Consider the following 11,368-nt stretch of genomic DNA (forward strand, 5'->3'; position numbering starts at 1 on the left):
AGCCAATTGGTTTTGGATTGGAGTAATAAGTAACAAATGTGTAGAGAAGACAGTGACATGAGTTAGCAGAACAGGAGAGGGAGCAGGCAACAATTTCTGCATATATCTGTATGTAAGGACTGAATCTTATTGAAAGGAGACTTGGAGCAAGCAAGCAAGCTAACATCGGGAGGCCTAGGTCATAAGAGTAGACTTGGAAGCGGATCAGCAGGAATCTGATTTAAATGTCTGATTAATGTCAGGATGGATTAGGTTTGGGGGTAGGTTTGCATGTTGGTGTGGAGCTGTTCAGTTCTGTTTGGTTGTGTTGAGGGGAAAGCTGCTTTTCAAAATTTTCTTGGTGTACTGACTGGTGATCTGATCTAGAAGCTTGCAAGCCCAATTTACATCTGCCAATAATAAATAATGTTCTCCATACCAAAGACTTTACTATCAAAATAAATGAAAATTACAGGTATATGTACAGGCAAGTGATTTCATATCTAGCCAGGAGGTCTTATGCAGCTGGAGCTGCATTTAATAATAAGGGCTGTCACCTTATTATCTAAAGTCCTATAAATTTTAAATATTAATTCATGCAGGTTTATTTTTAGCCTAATATCAAGCTTCGCTTTTTGATATTTTTAGTATGTGAAGCAGGTCTTAATATTCACATTACATTGTCTGAGTCTCTTGCATGATCTTAGGAGTTGTAGTTTACATTCTGTTAGTCACCCCTGGCTGCTTTGTCTTCATCTAGGCACAGCCCCAGAACTCTTGGCACCAAAGGTGCCTCTGAGGGAGGGTCTGGGATCTACTTGGTATAAATTGTTATTCTTCACTGCTTTCTAAATGTGAGCTTGGTGAGAGAGGGAAGGAAGAGGAGAGGAAGGGAAAAGCTAAGAAGACTGGTGTTCTGGGTAAAGTTAAGAGGTCTGAGACTTAGGCTTGAGTCCCAGGTATGCTACAAAATTCCTTCATAACCTTTTGAAAGCGACTAACTATAACTATCAAAGATCTTGCAATGCTTTGGAAATGTTCCCAAGCTAGTTAGGTACCAAGAAGAGGGTTTCTATTTACCCAGAGCTCTAGGCTACTTAACCCCGAACTGAGAAGCAGGGTATCTTTAAAGCTTGAGTATCTGTGCTCAGTGTTGTACTGTAATTGTAAACATCCTTTGAGGTTCTGCACATTTCAACCTTTCTCTATGAAATCCTCGTTCCTTGATCACAAATTTTTTGATGAACTGCAGAGAGGTGTTATTTCTCACACTACGTTTGGATGACACCTAACAATAGATGTCATAATCTCTAGCCAACACTGTGATACAAATAAAAGCAATTCTCTATTATTTACTTGTACTGCTCTATCAGCCAGAGATAGCAAGACAATTTTACACCCTTCAGAGTGTAAACAGAGGTAAGCCTGTGGGTAGGATGATAAGATTGTAGATTGGATTAATCTTTCAAGAAGGATAGCAGGATCTGTTTCACTTATTAGACACTTGAAGTGGTCCAGATGAGCTGTCTTGTTCCAGTAGTGGGATGGATTCAACCCAAAAACACAAGGAGGGAAAACAGACAGAATATTACTTAGACATCATAACAGTGTCCATCAACAAGTCAAATCCCACTGGCTATAGTTCTCCTTCTCCTGAGAACCTGTCTGGCCTGTGAGTCTTATTGTTAGCCATCACAGGAGGGGAACAGGAGCCAGTGGTCCTGCCAGGCACGTGCCCGAGGAACTTCTGCAGACTGGCATACTTTAACAAGGGAATAAAACTGTTTGTGCTGCCTCTTTCATGAGTCCCTGCTTCCATTTGGCTGGCTGAGTGTTTTCCCCACTCTGAAAAGCATCTGGTTCCCTCCCTCCCTCTCTCTCTCTCTCTTTCTCTCTGGGTGGACTGCAGTTATTCACATTTTTCCTGAAGGAAACACTTTAAGTGAGACCATCTGATGCTGGTTCAGAAACTTGCATGACATTCTGCCCCAGCTATGGTGCCGCTTCTTTCCCTGTCTGCTTTGCAGTGGTGTTAACCAAGTTTTTAGCTGATACTGAATCAGAAACACAGCAATAAAGCAGAAGGGGGTGAGATACACCACTTGCCTTCTCAGCATTGAACCACATAGCCTAACAGATGGTAGAGCATATTCCTAAAAAGCAACCACCCTTCTAGCCATTAATTGTATGGCACTCTACCCCTAGTATTCTCTGAGGCATGCTTGGCTTTTATTTACAGTGTTCTGAACTTATTTTAGGCTCCTCTGAATTATAGCCCTGATTCTGTTGTTATACTATGGATCTGAAGGTCACAAGGGCATGCTACAATTATGAAATATTAATGAGATGCTTCATTAAACTTTGCACTTTTGACTACTTGGAAATAGCTCATCTGTGTTATTTTCAAGGGAAAAAGAAAAAAAAAAAAAGCATTAGTAAAAGGAAGCAATATACTTCAATGTTATTAGAACAGTTTTTTGTCAGAAGTTACCCTGTTTTTTTTGCTTTATCTTCCTGGCCTGCTCATACTTTTCATGGTGTTCTCCATTTCCAGCTTTGTCCTTTCTTTCCAGTCCCAATCCCACATATAAACAAAGCAGGGTCCTTCACAGTGGTGGAAGAGCACCCCACAAATAAATCACCCTAAATTCAGAGAACTTTGTAGTCTCATGACTGTGTTTTTAGTCTTTCCTTTCTTTAGTGAGAAAAAAAAAAAAAAAAAAAAGAGCATCAATTTTCTAACACCTCCAATGATTTAATGGTGATTTTAGAAGCAATTTTACTGTAGGTAAAAGGAGAAAGGTAACTTTCTATTCATGTAGCTGCTTTATGACTGCTCTAAAGGAGTATGAAAACAACTCTAAAATATATATATCTAAGAAAGGAAGAGTTTACTTTCTGAGACAAAGTATTCTGTATGGCAGGACAGTTTTAGTCTACGTAAGAGATTTGTTTCTGTGCTGGAGTGAGGGAAATGATTAAATGAGAAGAAAAAAAAAAACTTAGTAACTGCATTTTAAATAAATGTGTTTTTTTAATGTGTTAAGATTTTCCCTTAGACAACACATTACCTAGTTCTTGATTTAGTATTTTTTGTAACACTGTACTTTGAATTTTTGATAAGAATGAAAATTCAATGGATTAACCATTGTACAATTTTTTTTTTCCGAAGTGCTAAATTGCTTTTTCAAATCTCATAAATCTTATTGAAGCCCAGTAAGCTTCAGATTCCTGAATCACTTAGGTGTTCTGAAAACTCTCCTCTGGTTTATTCTCTTTAGTAGGGGTTACAGTCTTTGTTCTAAAAGCTAATAGCTTACAATTAGATGTGAGAGCAAAATAATTGATGTCAACCTCATTTCATGAAAGGAAACAATAAAAGACATGCTAGAGGAGAAGCTTTCACACGTCTAAGTACATCATTAACTAACAAATTCGATCTTCTCCTGCCCTTCTCCCTTTGTTAACTCGAAAACTGACTGCTTTGACCGTGCCCACACTGGATTTCAACATGAGAAGCCAGACTGATCTCCCATCTCCAGAGTTCCTACTGCTGTTACCACAGGAGGTCTTCCTCTCCTCCACAGACACTTCATTCTCCATGTTAAAGAAGCATACAGTAAAGTGACATCAAAGGGTCTGCAGCAAGGCTGGGAAGTTCTGTAGCCTCTGCAAAGCTGGCAGTTTTACCTTTTTTATTTGTCTATGTGTCATGTTAAAGAGGACTTATCAAAGTCAGACAATGCCTGTTTCAGAACTCTGCTAAGGGCTTTCACTGAGACAGTTTCACAAAGTTGAAAGTATTTAATAGGATGACAGGTATAACAGATTTGGAATTGCCATTGATAAATACACTTATTGCAATAGTGCTAGTATGTGAGAACATTGCTAGTAAAATTCTGTCCCGGGTATTCCTCACCAAAAGGTGAAAACACAGAGCTTGCCCAGAAGGTGTCCCTGTCTTGGTGGAACACAGCCAGTTGATTGCTTCTTCTAGGTCTCCAATTTCTTCTTTCTTCCTCACTCTAACTTTTTTTTCTTTTATATATACATATATCCTAACCTTGTCTGTTCTCACCCTGGGGTGATATTTATCATGATTTGGGTGAAGAGTTGAGTACTATAGTAATATATGTTTAGCATGTACTTCATTAAGCTCATTATCATACTCAGGGCTGTGAATTTTAATATTCATTTTACAAATAATCAAGCAAAAAGCTTCAGTCTGGGCAGTTGGGCCTTCAAGATTATGTTTTGCCACCAAAACATGAACGTCCTGCTACTGCAAGACTCCTTCCTCCAGCAACCTCTGACACAAAGCTTGTGTACCTCCATCCACCAAGTTTGTGTAAGAGACAAGCAGGAGCAAGCTTCTCACCTCCCCTTCACCCAAGGCTGGAGCTTATCAGTGACACTAAAAAGTCTGACTATTCTCCACACTATGGGATGCCATGCCCTCATTGGGATTGTGTCAGCAACATATAGTGAGCAAACACTGGTGAACTGTGACTCCAGAATCTGCCACTCTGCGCTCTGTAATAAATCTGCTTCTTGATGGAGAGAAGTGGGATTTGAAAGATGGTGAGGAACGGCTCCCTGAACATACAGTTTCCCACTGGACTGGCATTGGGTGTCAGTCACATTGTCCTTGAACCCAACTATAGTGACATGTTCCTGTCCCATCTGATACTGGATTGCCCTCTCCCAGAGATTTTCTTTTAGTTTTACTTCTCTTAAGTTGCTTTCAGACATGGATGTTCTTGACTAATGAAAACAACTCTTAAGGCTGAGTTACCTGTAGGTGATACCCATTGCCTAAGTTTCACCAAAATCTGTGGGTGAAATCTTCTCCTCACTGAAACTAATGCATAAACCTCTGGTGAGGAGGAGCAAGGCAGGCTAAGATTTCATACCACAGGAGCAGACAGAGACCAATAGCCCTTAGCAGCCTTTTCATTTTGCAGATGAAGTCCTAAATCTGTAATTTTATTCAAAATCTACACCTACACACAGATTAGTAATTTAGTTAGTACATAACATATACAGCATATATTTGGCATCTGACTATAGGATCATGGAGTCTGGATAATTGCTAATGTGGTCAAACATTAGCAAATTAATAAATAATTAGTACTAATAAATACTAATAAAGGAGTACTAATATAATATAATATAACTAATTGTTGTGGTTTAGCCCGGCTGGCAGCCAAACACCACACAGCCGGTCGCTCACCCTCCCCCCTCCCTCTCCGGGATGGGGGAGAGAAATGGGAAAGTGAAGCCTGTGAGTTGAGATAAAGACAGTTTATTAAGACAGGAAAAATAATAACAACAACAATAATAATAATAATAATAGTATTAATAGTAATAATGTGTATGAAATAAGTGGTGCACAATGCAATTGCTCACCACCCGTTGACCGATGCCCAGCCTATCCCCGAGCAGCCGGCCACCCCTCCACCCCGGCTAGCCACCCCTATATATTGTTCAGCATGACGTCAGATGGTATGGAATACCCCTTTGGCCAGTTTGGGTCAGCTGTCCTGGGTCTGTCCCCTCCCAGCTCCTGCTGCATCCCTAGCCTGCTCACTAGCAGGACAGAGGGAGGCTGAAATGTCCTTGGCTTGGTGTAAGCACTGCTCTACAACAATTAAAACATCAGCATGTTATCAGCGCTCTTCTCATCCTAATCCAAAACATAGCACCCTGCCGGCTACTAGGAGGAAAATTAACTCTGTCCTAACTGAAACCAGGACACTTTCCAAGACTCGTTTTGGAGAATTAGAAAGCAGGTATTCTTTATTAACAGCGCTGGGTATGGGGGGGATAATTCCACCCAACACGTACACCTAAGGAAGACAAGGAATACTTGCTTATGGTACAGTGATATCCATGTTCATGCAGTTCACAAGAAAGGACAGGACTTATGCTAATGGTTTCTCAGACCTAATTATCATATTGTCCCTCCTACTATCGCAGGCGCAGTAACCTCTGGAGGTCGCACTTTGGGGGCTTTCTGATGAAGGCTCATAGTCTTCTTCATCTTCTACTTCTTTCTGTTTTGCACATGCTCAGTCATTGTTTAACTGCTTCAGCACTTTTGATCTTTTACAAACTCAGCTAAATTATTTAAGTTCTACTTTGGTCACCGTGTTCCTTCATCAGCCAGGTTTTTGTGGATAGAGCTGAGTCTTCTTATCACGTGAGGCCAATAAAACAACTGAGTAATTTAAACCTTTGTGGCTGCTCCCGCCCCCAACACTTTCCCATTCCCATGATGACTTCTCATCCCCCAAATGACTTCTCATCCCCAGGTCTCACTCAGGGACCCGCCACCCGCAGACGCTCCCCATCAGGAGCAGACACCCCCAAATCAATTGGCGGCGCAGGCAGCGGGAGAGGGCTGCGTTCACTCCCCCCCCCCCCCCCCGCCCCCCCGCTGACCGATGCAGGAATAAGCGCAGGCAGAGGCTTTGCAGGGTGGAACAGTTTGTAATTTATTCCTGGGGTAATTGTGGCTGCCACCCCCAGCCCGTCCCCAGGTGAGGCCCGGCCGCCTGCTCAGGCGTGGGGCCCGGCCTGCCGGCCCGCGTGGTCTCCGGCCCCCGGCTCCTCCTGCCTGACCCTATGCAGCCAGGACGTGTCCCCAATGTCGTCGTCCTGCTGGGACCGTGGCAGTCTGCGCCCGGCCTGCCCCGCGTGCCAGGAGAAGCTCCTGACAAGCTCTCCTCCCATGGAGGGGCTGCGCTCCCTGCGCCGGGGCGAGACACTGCGGGAGCGGGAGCTGGAGGGGCTCCTCTGGCGCTGCTGCTGCTGCTGCTGCCGCCGCCCCAGCCGTGCGTTGCGCTGGAACCTCCTGCGTGGTCGTCGGACCAGGCGCACGATGCCATCGATGTGCCCGCGGCACAGCGGGCAGGTGTCTCTTCCGGCAGCCCAGACGTGGACACACTCCAGGCAGAAGGTGTGCCTGCAGGGGTCGATGCGAGCCGCGTTGGACAGCTGGTCCAAGCAGATGGGGCACGTGTCCTCCCCGGGGGCCTCCTCTGGCTGCTGCTGTGGCCGCCGGCTCATGGTGCCTGTGGCCACCGCAACGTGGAGCAGGCACTTAGCAGCAGCCTGGGGTCTTCAGCAGCTCCCTCGCTTCGCGGGTCGCCGGCAGGACCTCGATGCCTTGCGTGTCGCTGTCTGGATCTCGATGCCTCGCGTGACACCAGCAGGACTACTGCAGATAGGAGGAGGAAGAAAACATTGTAGCAGCAAAGAGACATCAGCTTTCTAGGTTCAACCAATTGTCTAGAGTACTGTAGCAGTAACTGTTCTGTGTATGGATTGCAAACATTGCCGTTAGAATGGCAAATCTGCTTGTGATAGGTTATACATGGCAAGACCGTGCTTAGGACAGATGAGGCACATAGATGTCTACAGATCTGAGAACATTACCGAAGGACCTCGATGGCTCGCGTGCAACAAGAACGGCTTTGCGTGTGCCTCTTGCCACACCTCCGCCTCTCTCTCTCCTTCCAGCCTTAGGACCTCGAGCTTTCGAGTACCACCAGCTGGACTGGCCGCAGGCGCGCCGCGCAGGGCATTTATAGCCAGCCACCTTTTGTGAGGTCATAGGGTGACATCAACCAGGGTCTCGGGGTGCCCCTGATGGCAGCACTGACTTGATGGGAGTCTCACGTATTTGAGTGACGCTTTATTCTTGACACCTTAGGGCCCACTCCTTGGCCCACTCTTGGGTTCGGTCTCTTCCGAGATGGCTTTTCTTAATTAGCCTGATACCGCTCCCCTTACTTGGCTTCTGTCAGCATGGAGCAGCCATCTCACATCAGCATTTTCTCGCAACAGTCAGGTGACCTCTGTCAGTGCTGCCATGGTTGCTTCCACCATTGTAAGTACGTGGCGCTTGCCGTTGCGGGTTTGGGGGAGTGTGATGTAATCAATCTGCCAGGCCTCTCCATATTTGTATTTCAGCCATCGTCCTCCATACCAGAGAGGCTTTGACCGTTTGGCTTGTTTAATTGCAGCACATGTTTCACAATTATGAATAACCTGTGCTATAGTGTCCATGGTCAGGTCCACCCCTCGGTCACGAGCCCATCTGTATGTTGCATCTCTACCTTGATGGCCTGAGGTGTCATGGGCCCATCGGGCTATAAATAATTCACCTTTATGTTGCCAGTCCAGGTCCACCTGAGCCACTTCAATCTTAGCAGCCTGATCCACCTGCTGGTTGTTTTGATGTTCTTCAGTAGCCCGATTCTTGGGCACATGAGCATCTACATGGCGTACCTTTACAACCAGGTTCTCTACCCGGGCAGCAATATCTTGCCACAATGCAGCAGCCCAGATGGGTTTGCCCCGGCGTTCCCAGTTGTTCTGCTTCCATTGCTGTAGCCACCCCCACAGGGCATTTGCTACCATCCATGAATCAGTATAGAGATAGAGAACTGGCCACTTTTCTCGTTCAGCAATATCTAAGGCCAGCTGAATGGCTTTCACTTCTGCAAACTGATTCAATTCACCTTCTCCCTCAGCAGCTTCTGCAACTCGTCGTGTAGGACTCCATACAGCAGCTTTCCATCTCCGATGCTTTCCCACAATACGACAGGACCCATCAGTGAACAGGGCATATTTCTTCTCGTTTTCTGGTAGCTTGTTGTACAGTGGGGCTTCTTCAGCACGGACCACCTCCTCCTCTGATGATATCCCAAAGTACTTGCCTTCTGGCCAGTCCATAATCACTTCCAGGATTCCTGGGCAACTGGGGTTTCCTATTCGAGCCCGCTGAGTAATCAGTGCAACCCACTTGCTCCATGTAGCATCAGTTGCATGATGTGTAGAGGGGACCCTTCCTTTGAACATCCAACCCAGTACCGGCAGTCGGGGTGCCAGGAGGAGCTGCGCTTCAGTACCGACCACTTCCGAAGCAGATCGAACTCCCTCATATGCTGCCAATATCTCCTTTTCGGTTGCAGTATAGCGGGCCTCAGATCCTCTGTATCCCCGACTCCAAAACCCCAGGGGTCGACCTCGAGTTTCCCCAGGTTCTTTCTGCCAGAGGCTCCAGGTGGGACCATTCTCCCCGGCTGCGGTGTAGAGCACATTCTTTACATCTGGTCCTGTTCGGACTGGCCCAAGGGCTACTGCATGAACTATTTCCTGCTTAATTTGTTCAAAGGCTTGTCGTTGCTCAGGGCCCCATTCAAAAGCATTCTTCTTACGAGTTACTTGGTAGAGTGGGTTTACAATCAGACTGTAATTTGGAATATGCATTCTCCAAAACCCTACGACACCTAGGAAAGTTTGTGTTTCCTTTTTGCTAGTTGGTGGAGACATAGCTGTTATTTTGTTGATCACATCCATTGGGATTTGACGACGTCCACCTTGCCATTTTATTCCTAAAAACTGGATCTCTCGTGCAGGTCCTTTAACTTTATTTTGTTTTATGGCAAAACCGGCCTTCAGAAGGATTTGGACTATTTTCTTCCCTTTCTCGAAAACTTCCTCTGCAGTGTCACCCCACACAATGATGTCATCGATGTACTGCAGGTGTTCAGGAGCCTCCCCCTGCTCCAGCGCAGACTGGATCAGTCCATGGCAAATGGTAGGGCTGTGTTTCCACCCCTGGAGCAGCCAATTCCAAGTATATTGGACTCCCCTCCAAGTGAAAGCAAACTGTGGCCTGCACTCTGCTGCTAGAGGGATGGAGAAGAATGCATTAGCAATATCAATTGTGGCATACCACTTGGCTGCCTTTGATTCCAGTTCATACTGGAGTTCTAGCATGTCCGGCACTGCAGCACTCAGTGGTGGCATGACTTCGTTCAGGCCACGATAGTCCACTGTTAGTCTCCACTCACCATTAGACTTTCGCACTGGCCATATGGGACTATTAAAAGGTGAATGGGTCTTGCTGATCACTCCTTGGCTCTCCAGTTGACGAATTAGCTCATGGATGGGAATCAGGGAGTCTCAGTTGGTGCGATATTGCCACCGGTGCACAGTTGTGGTAGCGATTGGCACTTGCTGTTCTTCAACCCTCAGCAACCCCACAACAGAAGGGTCCTCTGAGAGACCGGGCAAGGTAGACAACTGTTTAATGTCCTCTGTCTCTAAGGCAGCTATGCCAAAAGCCCAGCGGAACCCTTTTGGGTCCTTGAAATATCCTCTTCTAAGATAGTCTATGCCAAGGATGCACGGAGCATCCTCGCCAGTCACAATACGGTGCTTTTGCCACTCATTTCCGGTTAGACTCACTTCAGCTTCCAATACAGTTAACTGCTGGGATCCCCCTGTCACGCCATAAATACAGATGGGCTCTGGCCCTTTACAGCTTGATGGCATTAGAGTACATTGTGCACCGGTGTCTACTAAAGCCTTATACTTCTGTGCATCAGACGTGCCAGGCCGTCGAATCCACACAGTCCAATAAACTCGGTTGTCCCTTTCCTCCCCCTGGCTGGAGGCAGGGCCCCTCTAGTCCTGGTCAGAATCTTCATTTCTGTGTTTAAAAGACTGCCTGCTAGAAGTTGGAGCAGCAAACTTTTCAGAGAACCCCTTTCTCCCGATTGTTTTCTTTTGCAACTCACGTACCCGTGCCTCTAGGGTCTCAGTAGATTTTCCATCCCATTTTCTCATGTCCTCTCCACGGTCACGTAGGTAAAACCACAGGGTGGCGCGGGGTGTGTACCCATCATATTGTCTTCTTTGCACGGATGCACATTTACCCCTAATAGCCGAGACACTGGTTTGTACAGGTGGGGAAGAAAATACACTCTCTTTAAGTTGGTGGACCTCTTCAATAAGTTTCTCCAAAGTATTCTCTTTTAGTTGGTGGCCACTGGTTCGTTCAGGTGGGGGGGAACATAAATTCTCTTTAAGTTGGTGGACCTCTTCAAAAAGTTTCTCCAAAGTATTCTCTTTTAGTTGGTGGCCACTGGTTCATTCAGGTGGGGGGGAAGATAAATCCTCTTTAAGTTGGTGGAACTCTTCAGAGAGTTTCTCCACAGCCGAGACGCAGGCCTGCAGGGAAGAGGAGAGATTTCCTTCGTACTCCCGGAGTTGTTTAGCCATGTCACCCACTGTGGGGTCTTCACTGTCTTTCCAGGTTATTATCGTCAATGTGCTGGCCCATGATGATGGTGCATTCTGTACAAACTTCCGCCACATGGGTCGAGTACACTGGACTTCATCTGGATCTGTGGATGTTTGTGCGTCGTCTAGGTCCTTATAAATTACTTCCCGTACGGCTAATTCCCTCAGGTACTGAATTCCCTTCTCCATGGTGGTCCACTTGACTGGTAGACATACAAGTTCTTCCTTGAAGGGATACCTTTCCTTCACAGCTAACAGGAGACGCCTCCAGAGGCTGTGAGATCGTGCT

The 11,368-nt window shown here is 46.1% G+C and overlaps 1 long non-coding RNA gene across 1 annotated transcript; it reads left to right on the forward strand.

Annotated features, from left to right (window-relative positions):
- The first annotated feature begins 772 nt into the window (after nt 1-772).
- LOC121065593 lies at nt 773-7,196 on the forward strand. The gene is made up of 3 exons (XR_005817174.1): nt 773-784; nt 5,518-5,526; nt 7,078-7,196. It is a non-coding gene; the product is annotated as an uncharacterized LOC121065593 (long non-coding RNA).
- The last annotated feature ends 4,172 nt before the right edge of the window (nt 7,197-11,368 follow it).

Source organism: Cygnus olor, chromosome 2 (genome assembly GCF_009769625.2).
Source record: "Cygnus olor isolate bCygOlo1 chromosome 2, bCygOlo1.pri.v2, whole genome shotgun sequence".
Lineage (NCBI taxonomy): Eukaryota > Metazoa > Chordata > Aves > Anseriformes > Anatidae > Cygnus > Cygnus olor.